Source organism: Adiantum capillus-veneris, chromosome 2 (assembly GCF_014529385.1).
Source record: "Adiantum capillus-veneris isolate H3 chromosome 2, ASM1452938v2, whole genome shotgun sequence".
NCBI lineage: Eukaryota > Viridiplantae > Streptophyta > Polypodiopsida > Polypodiales > Pteridaceae > Adiantum > Adiantum capillus-veneris.
Genome location: NC_140932.1, coordinates 94,679,753 through 94,693,678, shown reverse-complemented (window position 1 = coordinate 94,693,678; position 13,926 = coordinate 94,679,753).

Here is a 13,926-nt window from a genome sequence, read left to right as displayed (position 1 = left end):
GGGGTCTTATCTAGTATTGCCACATTACTAATACTTAATGTGCAGGGGTGTATTGAGTGCGGCCAAAAATATAGAGGCCGAGAACTCCACGTTAAAGAAGCTACATGCACGCGCCGCACGTGATTGTGGTATGTCTCTAAGCAATGCACTGCATGCTTTTTGACAAAAGCACTTTGGCAAGGCTTTTGTGTGATGGAAGCAAACCATACGAGCTACCCACAACACAGAGGAGCATCCACATTTTGCTAATATTGTCCGATGCATGCTATATAGATATTGAACTATACAATATTAAAATTGTGTGTTATGAATGGTGGAGTTATTCCTCTTGTTTTTTGTAGATGGTGGTTGGGTGCTCTTAAAATAGGCCTTCGCAGTCCATACCCCGAGCATCCCAACGATGCGTGGGTGGATTCTGAGAGAGAGGAGAGCGGTCTCTATCTTGACGATTGGATAGAGAAGCTCCATGGTAAGGAAACATGGAGAGACTGTCCATGGTTTTTGGACTATTTGGATAGCGAATTTCCCAAAGACGAAGCTGAAGCATACAAGATAAAGTATTGTTTTTCTTGTTCAACTAATGTGTTTAATCTGCTATAGTCTCCTCACTTTTTTTGGACTTGCAGCATTGCACAAGAAGGTTAAGGGTAAGGGAAAAAGCAGAAGTTCCACCATCAATCAGCCTCCCACCGATGCCATTTCCCCTAGCATGACCAAGGGACATCGAAGCCCAAAAACTTCTCAGGACATACCTAAACAAGGTAAGACGAGAGGACGACCAGTCATCAATGATTTTTTAGAGTTCTCGGAGGAGTTTCAAAGTAAAAGGAGTAAGCATGAAGGTGGCAGGTCAGATTATGAGCAATGTGATTCTGAACGTCACTTGGAGTCATGAAGATCTAGTCCTTCCCAAGCCTCGAGATCCCGAGGTCCCAAGCGAACCATATCCATTTCTACTAGACACAACGAGGATACCCAACAAGTTTTTATTCGGCCACCCAAACCACTTGAATCCTTTCCAACAGGTAAGAAATGCCACCACAAACAAATGCCTATTTTGACAACAACAAAATTGTGATTTTGCGTTTGACACAGTTTTGACTCACTCTAACACACAAATGACAGAAATTTTAAGTATTGGGATAGTCCTAGTATATCTCAAAGAATCTACTGATGTATTCCATCTACATAAGGCTATCATGGATCCAAAGATTTCTTCTGAGTGAGTTTATGACACTTTGGCTTCCACTTTGAATTTGATAAGCACTCTCTCAATCTTCTTTTGCATGGTATCTATGTATTGCAGGAGCCTTTGAGTGATCCAACGTTTGATTGAATCTCTCTCACACTCTGGCAAAATGGAACCTGATCAATGACTTAGAGGGTTGTGACTTGTGTGGGAAGACCTTACCACACATTGCAAACTTGATTCCGACATTAGTGGCATACCCCGATGGAATGCATTCTCTATCAAGCTCGTTCACCTTGGCTGTAGAGTTTTTACTATTGGATGGCATAGTAGTCATGGCATCACTCATCACCGAGGAGTCCCGCTTACACGATTTTCGCCATCTTTGCACTATTTTTCTTTGTATGGTGTCATGCACGTACGCTGTGATAGATGACTTCACGGATCCAATAAGTTCTCAACCATTTCTCCACGAATGTCATGGTTGGTAGATATTGGTGTGTTTTTTGTTTGAAACGGTACTCATATTGCAGGTCAGGACCTTATTGCTGGTCATGGTCACAAGTAAAATTGAAGGCCTTCTAGTGATTCCACTATATGATTGTCAAGCAAGAGATGTTGCAGCTGACAACGATGGGTTCGAGTTTGATTGTGACATGATCCGAGAACCACTATGGGACTTTCCATGGATGCTAGATACCCTTGGAGAACCATTTTGGCATGGGGTGGAGAAGAGCTATTTCTTTGCTTGGTAAGTCTAGGAGGGCACCTTATGTTTGGTTCTTGCCATTGAACTAGTCCGCTAATGTGCCATTCAAATGTCTGCTAATGTTTGTGTCTTTGTAGACAGGTGGTTGTTGGGTACCTTCACAAAGGTTGGGAATGTAGTTTTAGATAGTCTAGGAGGTTGTGGTGGCTTGGAAATAGAGTGTGAGCATCTACAATGACATTGCATCAACATTGATCGGGACAAGAAATTATTTTTGGCACGTATTCAACAGCAATAGCGGCTTCCTACTAGTCTAGGATCGACTTATCATGTGGGCCACGTATCTCGTAGAGCACAGTCACAGCCACCCTTGTCTCCTTTACGACGTCGCCAAGAGTCGATTATGATATTTGTTCCTCCTCCGAGTAGACCTCCAGCCATAGTTCCTCGTTGGCTAAGCTATGGTCAACCGCTCTATCGGCCATTGTTTCCCACACTGCCCATGGTGCCCCCACTTGCACACGTCCCAGTAGGGCAACCCCCATAGGATTTGCGACCACCGGGAACCTAATTCCCGACTTGTATTGATTACTCCATATTAACTTATTTCTATGTAATGGCACACCTGAACTTACTTGTTAGTCATACTATGTTTTAATTTTCGCTCAATCTGATATGTGTGCTCTATGTTTGTTTTTATTTTTGTAACTATGTTTAATTTTTGAAGGCAAGTCAATCGATGGTGGTTAATCTTTGTCTTCGTAATATTTTAAGTGAAATATTGCGAAGGACATGATGTGAATGACCCTTGAAGTAAAGACGCTTAGGTTTTTTTATAAATAGCCAAAAGAACACAATGTTTCATTCATTCATTCATTCATTCATTCATGTGCAAGTCTCTCCACTGAGTATCTATTTTCTAAAGTTATTCCTTGAATTGTTTCTCATTCACATATTTACCATGCCTAGGCGAAATCGCAAACAATGCGATCAGTGTGGCCAACCCCCTCCCCGTGTTGACGATATCAATCAAGTTACGACACTAGCCAACAATGTAAGTATGATTTGGGGGGAACATGGTTTTCGCACCCCACAGGAGTGTGCATCCTTCGAATGACACGTGGAGACTTGGGTAGAAGTGTGGATGGCATACATTGTTGGGCATGGAATAGCCAATGGAGCCAAGAACAACGACAACAACTAGATCTCACCTTTCCTCGCTAATGTTGGAGAAATAAGGCCTTGACACCATATTAGCATATTGTATTGTTTTTTTTTCCATATCTAGCTTATTATAGTTGTTGTTTTATGTTGTGTACTCTAAACCCTTTTAATAATATTCTGTGGTGTTTTTATTGCAGTCTTTAAATGTTGTTCAAAATCGAATTTCATTATTATGGAGTGTAAACCGTTGAAATTGATTTGTTACATTTGTACGAGTGCTCACAAGTGTGACAAAATAGAAGGACACTTATCACGTTGGTGGTTTATCTTGTTGCCCAACATATATCGCAACAAATGAGAAGACAAGTCACATGTATGAGTGAGAGGATAGTGACACACAAAGCATTATAAATTATGAATGTTTGAGAGAGAGAGAGAGAGAGAGAGAGAGAAGAAGAAGAAGAAGAAGAAGAAGAAGAAGATGATGGAGAAGAAGAAGTTTGGGTGGTATAGTGATAGAACCATTTATCACTTTTTTTTACACACATACAACCATCGCCAAAGCACACACATATCTGAGAGAGAGAGAGAGAGAGAGAGAGAGAGAGAGAGAGAGAAAATAATGTTGAGAAGGGAGAAAGAATCTTCTTGGAATGTGCTCGCCGGATTCCAAAAAAAGTGTTCGTCAAAAAATGCTCACCAAAAAATTACGTCCCTCTAACTTTGTGGGGATCATGGAGCTATCCACATCAACGTGCTTAGAACATAATCACACACTAATTTTCATGAGCCCAATAATAAATCAGTGTACGATTATGTGGTATATGCATTGCATTTATCAGCTTGCAAAACCCAAGATGAACCCTATAGAATTCTTCATCTCATTATATCTTATTATTTATATAATTCCATGTTAAGCATCAAGAAATCGTCATCTTGCTCTTGCATGAAGTCAATGGAACACATGACATTGAGGATGGCCTTGTGTGATCTTCTACCATGAGAAACTTAAATGCTCTTGATGCACTATTTAGAGGATTATGCAACAAAATCTAATGGCTATAGCCTTAGAAATCATATTGTACATTGAAATAAGCATATTGAAGGGTTTGAATCTCCTGGGTCCAACATGTCGATCCTTATGTAAAGATTCTAATGATGATGATGACCATAATGTCAATATAAATGGAAATGATGACCAGGGCCATATAACCCTGTAATTTTATCCACCTTACCTATTTGTGATTGATAACAAAGGAAACTATTTTATTTAAGTAATAAACCTTGTATGGCTAGTCTAGTCTAGGTGGTAGACTTGTAAATCATATTTTATAGGGAGGGCAAGCATAAAGTGAGTGCAAAGTCCAATGCTCCATGCAAGGAAAAAAAACATTGAGGTGCACTACTACATTAGGGACAAGGTCTTTTGGAGAGGAGCTCCATAATATAGAATAGGTTGCTCACAGATATGTTGATACATGTAGACAAAGTGCATACACATAGACCTTGAGATTTATGATATTGCCATATGTTACTTTCCACAAAGGTACCATGAAGGGTCTCCATTTGACTAATTATTAGGAAATTATCAAATATCTTACCACCAAGGGTGTCTTGCTAGCAAGAGATTCTAATGCTCACATAGGAAACCGTCAATCAACTTCCTATAATACATTAAGAATTCAGTGGTTCATGTCCCATCCTAAGCAATGATATCCTTTATCCTTCTCTACATGTAGCCCATGTCTTTGGTTCTGCCTAGGGTCTGGAAATGTTTTGTGAACAAGAAATTCATTTATTCAAACATCTAAAAGTGGAAAATTTCACAAAGCAACCGAATCAATATGAATTATAGCTCAAGGAGATTCCCAATGGGCAATTTTTAAAGAACGAGGTTATCTCCAACTATTGATATCATAGAGAAAAAACCTTCTTTTTTCCATGAATTGTGTAGACTTCATAAGCTTGAATCTTTTTATAGTTTTCATTGACACGTTGATTTCCAAGCGAGTGACTTATGAAATGATGTGTTCATCTTAATGACACCATGGAAAGTCATACAAATCACATGCTTAACAAGATGACCCCAAAAAAGGCCCAAATACTATCTAAGCTCATAGAGTTTTTCTTGTGTCACATTGGGACTTTAAGAGAGGACTACAAATAATTTTTTGTGTGTCTAAGTCCTCCTCTTCTTGGTCATCATCCATAGGTTCATATGTTTCATTACCCTGAGTCTACATTGACCAAAACCAAATTAAACAAATTAACATCTCAAAACAATTAATACAATATGATTTTTTTAGACTTACTGCTAGTAGAGATCCGACTATTGAGTCAAATTGTTCGCGAGAGATGTGATGGTTCTCCAACAACCATCGCCAAATATCGAATTCTGTGTGTCACTCTTGATACTTGACCATCTCTCTGGTCAAGCGAGCTAGAGTGATATTTTTCTAAGTAAGCAATAACAAAAGAAATTCATAAATTAAACCTTTTTTCAAACAATGTAGGATCCAATTCAAAAAAATTTACATATTTGTCCTTCCAAGCTGCTTTCCCTTTCGAACCATAGTGTGTGGGAGTTTGTCTGGCTCGAGCTTCGCGATGTTGTCTATAGGATGAGCTCGTTTTGCAGCTTGTTCGCCCTTTTCTTGCATGGCCCACTTCCACTCCGAATCTGCCATGTTGCCTCCGCAATAGCTCTTATTTGGATTTGCAACTTGGTTGGCCATTACGCACTGTACACTTGATTCCTTGCTTTTCAAAACTGTTTTAATGTATCCCTCCAACCATTTTGCTAAAAAACGCTCATTCGGGGCATTTGGGAATCGAACATGTAATGCTTCCTCGATGTAGCGTGCATGATCGAGATGCCTGTCTCTGAATTTTACAAAACAATTTTTATACCTCGGGTGTATAGGAATCTAAAGATGGCATCAAAACGCTCTCTCTTGTGTTGTACCAAAGTCCACTTTGTCGCCATACTTTACTCTATAGTAGCACCCATGCGTGTCTAGCATGGGTGCGTCAGTATCCTTGTCCTCTACGGCTGGGCGGCACACTCTGAAATAGGGGACACTATACCCCCCCCCCCCCCCCAACTACCAAAACAAGCAAAGCCACATGATCCCTCGCCGCTCCCCCTCTCTCTGCACTCATCATCGCTATCCTGAGAGGAATGTCGACGTGCACGCTACCCGAAGAAGTACATCAATGATGCTCGGGGGAAGCATGAGTGGAATGGAGTGGGTGGGGTCCTCGGATGGAAGGGGAGTAGGACCCTACGATGGAAGGGGTGTAGGTTGGTAAGAAGGGACTATAGAAGGAGGTGTCGGTATTGCAAGGCTCTGGATGTAGGTAGTCCCTCCTTGGCTCCCCCATGGCGTGGTCTTCTGAGAAAGATCGTAGGCCGCAAGCTGATGTGGAGTGTAGCGTCCAAACAATCCCTTCGTCAAATGGAGGTACTCATCTCGTAAAGAGAGTGCTCGTTGGAGGCTTGGAGCTACCATCAGTGGAGGAACCTGGGTAGGCCGACACCTCCGTAGGTGTAGAAGGTCCATGCCTGCAAATAACAAAGAGAACCCTACACAGACTTGGGCCACTAGAGACGACGTCCACCCTGAATGGAGACCCGTTTGGGATGTGAACCAACCAAAAGAAGAATATGGTTTCTCCTCACCAGATGGTGTCTCGTCTAACATCTACATTAAAGATTGATAAGTATCAGGACCTAACGCTATATCTAATCTACATACCTCTACATGTCTACATCCAATCCACTCTCTACACCTAAACATACGTATTCATCTACCCCTTTATATATCTCTCTATATCTAGCCCTTTCCTCTCTTTCTCTCTCTCTCTCTCTCTCTCATGTATAGAGAGGGTAGAGATGGATAGAGATTAAAGCTTCGGTCACTACTTCTCTTAGCCTTCAAAAAAATATACTCAAGTAACAACACCCATGGTTTTGAATATTCTTTATTGCAAAGAGTAGTGGAGTGGGTTTAACAGTGCTAAGTTGGCATCGGTTCCTATCAAACTTGCTAATAGCTCAATAATGGTTAAGCCATATAGGAAAGTCTAAAAAGACTCCATTATTAAGACCGTAGTTCTCGATGGTGTCCCTCGAACCCTATAAAGAGGAGTGCCAACGGAGATAATAAATCCCAATCCCACTTACCCTATTGCAATGAACAATTCCAACCTTTTGTAGATTAGAGGAGTGCATCTCTTCTTAGGTAGACAAGAAACAAAGTTAAGCTCTAATCACTAGCTATTGATCTCTACCTCTCTCTCTATCTCTATGCCCTCTCTCTCTCTCTCTCTCTCTCTCTCTCTCTCTCTCTCTCTCTCTATCTGTACTCTTTCTTTCTCTCCCTCTCTCTAAATCTCTAGTCTCCCCTTCTCTCTCTCTCTCTCTCTCTCTCTCTCTCTCTCTCACTTTATCTCTACTCTCTCTCTCTCTCCCTCTCTATCCCTCTTCCTCTCCCACTCTATCTCGTCTCTCCCTCTATCTCTACTCTCTCTTTCTCTCCCTTTGTCCCTCTCTACTCTCTCTATCCCTTTCCTCTATTTCTCTCCCTCTCTCTCTCTCTCTCTCTTTATTTTTACCTCTCTCTCTCTCTCTCTCTCTCTCTCTCTCACACACACACACACACTATGTTTTTATTTTTACCTCTCTCTACTCCACATTGGCTCTCCTCTATATCTATTTAAATCTCTATTTTCTTCTCTTTTTATAATTCTTCTTTCTCTCTCTCCATTCTACTCTTTTTATTTACACTTGTATTTTTTGTATTCTTTTTTCTACTCTAATATTTCTTTTTTCTATTCTAATCTTTAACTATTCTACACAATCTCAAACAAACCTAATAGTTTACCTTAACTTGTAGACACGGTTGACGGTTAGGTTGAGCATCCAAAGTAATTCGCGGTAAGTCCCCCTTTAAAAAAACTCTTTCCAAAGAGGTATAAAATTGTGTGTGTATGTGTGTGTGTGTGTGTGTGTGTGTGTGTGTGTGTGTGTGAAAGAGGAGAGAGAGAGAGAGAGAGAGAGAGAGAGAGAGAGAGAGTTTGGGGAGAGGTAGAATAGGGGAGATGCTTGGGGGAGCAGGTGCGATGGCAAAGGGAGTTTGAGCAGGGTATGTTGTAAATGCACGGCATAGTCTATTCTCCCCTTCTTTTTTAGGTGCCAATTATTACCGGAGCATTACCGCAGATATTACAGTGAACATTACTGCTACTATTACCGCGAGGCCTTTTCAAATAGACACAAAAGTATCCGAGGTAGCAAGGGGGTACAAACCACCTCCCTCTATGCTTAGATTATAAGATGTCCTATCTATAGTCTTTTAATGTTTTTAATAAAAAAAATTTAAATGATAGTTTAGTAACTTTTGTACTAACATACTATTGAAAAATTAGCCATCTACTCTAGTAATTATTTAGTGTATAGAGCACATGAGTATTTTTACTAATTTTTTATTCCTTTTGTACCACTTACTATTGAAAATTTAGCCATCTACTATAGTAAATATTCTAGCTATAGGACCCATGTATCTCTTAAATTATTTTAGAGCTTGTTTTTAAGTTAGTATAGTTCTCTTTAATTCTAACTCTCTTTCACGCGTGTGCAATACGACTGGGATGATCATGGCTCTTCAAACGGACCTGAATGTGATCAATGGCTCAAGGACAAACTCCCTTGCCCTTGCACCAAGTGCAAACGAGCAATCTCTTGATTGAGCGGCATTGCTTTGGAGCACGTGGAGAATGAAGGGCTTGGACATCCTCCAAAAAGTGTTCGAGTAGATGAGAGCGCCTCCCACCCCTCACTTGAAGAGGTCCCCCATTGTTCTATGTTTGGTGGTGGTGCTCTAGTATGCAAGGCCGAAAGACAATGACAAGAGCTATTCGAAATAATCATGGCACATGGTGACCCTCCCACTATCTCTACTTTGACAGTTCCTCCACACGCGTCTCGGGGACACTTTGAGCTTGAGGATAAGCACATGTTTGACATGGTTGATGAGTTATTGGCTCACAAAGCCAACATGTGCAAGGAGGATTGTAGACCATGCACTCGACAGGCAGTAGCACAACAGAGGATAGGTTGTTGTCGAGTACTCGAACACCTCTTTACCATGGGGCACAGTACTCAATGCTCGAGGCATTGTTGAAATTCCTCAACTTGCAAGAAAAATTTGGTTGGATCAATGCAAGTGTAGATGCACTACCTGGGTAAGTTCTATCCATGGATTTTTATACATGGCACTTCCTTCATGGCGCGGGTTTGCATTTGTATTAATAATCTTTTTTTGTTGTGGTTTGATGGGCAAAATGCTTCCTAAAGATCACCACATGCCTATGGATTTCTAATGAGCTAGATTGTACGTCATTGCACTTGGCATGGAGTATGAGCGTGTTCATGCATGCATCAACGATTCCATACTATATCGTAATGAGCACACACATGCCACCTCATGTCTCGTGTGCGGGGAAGCACGCTACAAGATAGGAGTGAGCAGGGCGCACCTGTTTTGCAAGGTATTGAGACATTTTCCACTAATCCCTCGCATTCAACACATGTTTTAAAGCAGGTCTATGGTGGAACTTCTCACATGGCATGCCAACCATCACTCAAATGATGGAATGGTACGTGCATGTGCTAATCCATCTGCATGGAGGTACATAGAGACTCAGTGACCAGAGTTTCAGCTAGAGCCTCGACACTTGAGGCTTGAGCTGGCAAGTGACGATGTCAATCCCTAACACCAAGTTCACTTCATGGAGCACTTGGCACATGTAGTGATCATCAACTACAATATTCCACTGTAGGAGACAACCAAGAAGGGCAATATAATTATTTCCTTGTTTGTGCCAGGAAAGTATAAGGTGGAAAATATTGATGTCTACCTCAAGCTCCTCATCGAGGATTTGGAGGAGTTATGGAGAGGTATCACCGTTGTAGATGTCTCACTTCCAAAGGAGAGGAGAGAAATCATTGTGAGGGGGATCTTTATGTGGACTATGCACGACGATCCTGGGGTTGGAATTTTTTTTATGTTATTTTCATTCTCCTCTCTAGTTACCATTTGTAGTTTGAAGCTTCTATCTAACAAAGTGTGTGCAGGGTTGTCCACATCGCGCCACAATGCTTGCCCTCCTTGTGGGTCATCATTGGTGATGGAGAGGCCTTGCGCAAGGTAATTTATCCAAACAACCATCATTTCTTACCCCAAGGCCATAGCAAATACAAGGCTCCAAAAAATGGGAAGACACCTCTAAAGTGTAAGATGGCAGATTGGGCAACTATTTGGGATGAGCACTACAACAGTGATATGGTGCCAACTACTCCACCAAAAGGTATGTCAAGGTATTCCATATTTTTAAAGCTTTCATATTAAAAGGACTTAAAAATACAACACCTCTTGGATCCCATGCACATATTCAAGAATGTAGCTCACACCCTGTGGGTCCACATTATTGGCCAAAAAGACTCATTGGGGGTGAGGGAGGATTTGAGGGCCTTAAAACGTCTCCCCGTTGTTACCATATACATGTGATAGTGATGTGTGTGAACACACTAGGACCGCCGGGGCATTTTTCCCCTCTTTAGGAGGTTTTTCCCCTCGTGCATGTATATACGCCCATCACTCTAGGGCTATCTATCATTCCATTGCACACTAAGTAATACACTCTCTGTTGTGTGCCTTGAGCTTCCTTCATCTTCTCCAAGCTGTGTGCATTTCCCTGCAACCCTAATTCCAATAATTGGTATCATAGCACGTCACGTCCCGGGCTTAGTTTCCAACATTGCCAGAACACCTTTGCTCATTTTCTTAGATTTCAACAAGCTTTGGCGAGCTTCAGTAGGTCTCCACAGAATTTCATTTCAAGCTCATTTCGACCTCCGTTTCCACTACAGCCAGGTCTGCACATGCAATTTTGTCATTTTGTGCAGAATTTTTGTTAGTGTCAATTACTGCATAACATGTCCCATACAGTCTACTGCGGGTTGTGCTATATAGCACCTGCTGGTCTCACTTAGTTTCTCCTCATTTCGAGCAATTTTCACATCAAGTGCAAGCATTTTCCATGGCTGACAACAACACACATGTGTTCAAGATGTTTACTATACTGAGGACAGATTGGATGGGGATAATTACCCTATGTGGGTTTAAATGATGCAACATGTACTTGTATCAAAGGGAGTTTGGAACCATGTCCAAGGAATTGATGTACGTCCTAGTACTGTGGATGCAGGCGATGTTAAGGATGCTCCAAGTTTTGCTACCAGGATTTTTGTTGTACGAGTTGTTTTCACTACGACTGAGCAGGCTCGTTGGGATGTAAGAGATCCACAGGCTCATGCATTGATTGCATTGTCTGTGAAGTGCACTATCACTCCTCACATCCGTTCAGCAAAATTTGCAAAACAGGCTTGGGATATTCTAGCAGGTCTTTATGCAAGCCGCAATGAGGCTAAAATTACTTTGCTGCGTAAAGAGCTGGAATCGAAGATTATGCATGAGGAAGATGAAGTGGACACTTTCCTTGTTGGTTTCAAGGATGTTAATGAGCAACTAATTTATGTAGGAGAAGTCATTTTTGACAGTTCACTTGTGTAGACTGTTCTTTATGCTTTGCCAGATTCTTGCCAGACTTTTTCTAGTACTTGGAGATTTATGACCTAAGGAAATCTTGAAGTTGTCAAGTTTGATGCATTATGCACATTGCTGTTGCAAGAGTCACTTTCCAAAAAAACAGGACTAGGCAGCATGCAGTTGAACAAGCTTTTATCGCAGCTCAACGAAGGGCGGGAACGGCAATGTAAGCACTTCTTATGGTTCTACTACGAGTGGCAAAACTTATGTTCCTAATTCTTCTGCTAGTAGAACTTCGTCTATAAATTTTGGTGATAAGGGCAAAAGAAGATGCGTTGCCATTATTGTCCAAAATTGAAGGCAAAAGAGGCAGTGTCCAAAATTGAAGGCAAAAGAGGCTAAGAAGAAAGAGGTTGGATCCACTACAGGGTCCAATACAAGTGCATTGATTGTAGAGTCTTCTGTCAAAGGAGATTGTGTTGCTGATGTTGATGCAAAATGGGCATTTAGTGCAGAGTGCACTTATGATCCTATTGTCCATGATGCATGTATGTCAATTACTGCAAATTCACATGTTTGGTATTTTGATAGTGGTGCTACAAAGCACATTACCTCACATCATGATTTGTTTACCTCTATTGAGTTTGTCCCTCATGGGAATACGGTGACTTGTGCCAACAATGCCTCGTATCCTGTTCAAGGAGTTGGAAAGATTGTGCTTACTGCTACAAATACAGTTCTTTCACACTTGTTGATGCATTGTATGTACCTGGGATAAAAAAGAACCTTTTGTTTGTATCTACACTTGCTAGACTTGGTCTCGCAGTCAAAATTTGTGGATGACAAATGTACAATTCATGATCTCATTTTTGGTGATGAAATTGTTGCATCTGGCCTTTTGTGTCGTGGGCTGTATAAGCTCATTTTGTATGACAAGTGTGGACAAAATTTTGCAAATGCAGTTGCAAATTCAAGGGTTGCAAAATTGTGGCATGCATGTTTTGGGCATCTGAATTTTTCCAGTTTGTTGCGTTCGCAGAAATTTGATATGGTACTATTTCTTTCTCCTATGAATGTTTCTTCTTTCTTTTCCCTACCTTCATTCCCCAGTAGCTCTCTCCACCTTTGAAGGTGTTTGAGGCCTTGGGACGGATTTCAAAGTCTATGTTATGTTGGTGATGCATGAAGCTTTCCATCTTCATTGCATCACCTAGGTCACAAGGAACATAAAGATTGTATTGTACCAAGTCTCTCTTGATGGGAGAATCTATAATACAAAAGCCTATTAGAGGGGGGATCGCTGGCTCCACATAAATCCGGTCCTCAATTGTTGTCAAGTTCTTTAAACTCTCTCTCTTGCAAAAGTATTGTTCATGCCAAGTCAATTAAGTATTATGGTTATGTTGCTACCGCTAATTAAGTTCACCCTCTATATTCTCAAAGTAGTCTCACAGGTATGCTCACTCTAATTCTCTTACTTCCGCTATTCTCAAAGTTTATAGGCCATTTCCATTACTCTCTCTCTCTCTCTCTCTCTCTCTCTCTCTCTCTCTCTCTCTCTCTCTCTCTCTATATATATATATATATATATATATATATATATATATATATATATTATGGGGCCAGGTGTGTTGGGTTTGCAACAATGTCCAACATAATAAGAAAGAGTGTTGTCAGCTCAGGGCCATCGTCATAAAGGTCAATCTAGTCAATAGTCACACTGAAGCCATGGTAACATTAGTTAGAAGCTTAAAAATGAGAGAGAGAGAGAGATAGATAGATAGATAGATTTTATTATCGTCCTCGGAGGTCAAGTATGACCTATGTGACCAAAGTTACATGTGATGTAGTATGTGTATGGCTAATGAGTGGCTCTCGATGCTCCAAAATTGTGGTGATGAGAGTCGCAATGGAGAGCCCACATTGTGACTGAGAGAGAGAGAGAGAGAGAGAGAGAGAGAGAGAGAGAGAGAGAGAGAGAGAGAGAGAAGCTGAGAGAGGTTTCTCGGTCCCTACATATCGACCAGAGTTGTGTGAGAGAGTACGCTTCCCGTCTTGACGGGGGGGAGAGAGAGAGAGAGAGAGAGAGAGAGAGAGAGAGGGAGAGAGAGCGGGGGGGGGGGGTCACGCCTCCAATTTCCAATTACCAAAATTCCCCTCTAATTTGTGGTTATTCCCAAAATACCCCTCTAATTTCAAAACTTCCCATTATACGCCACCAAAAATTCCCAAAATACCCTTTAATTTCTCCA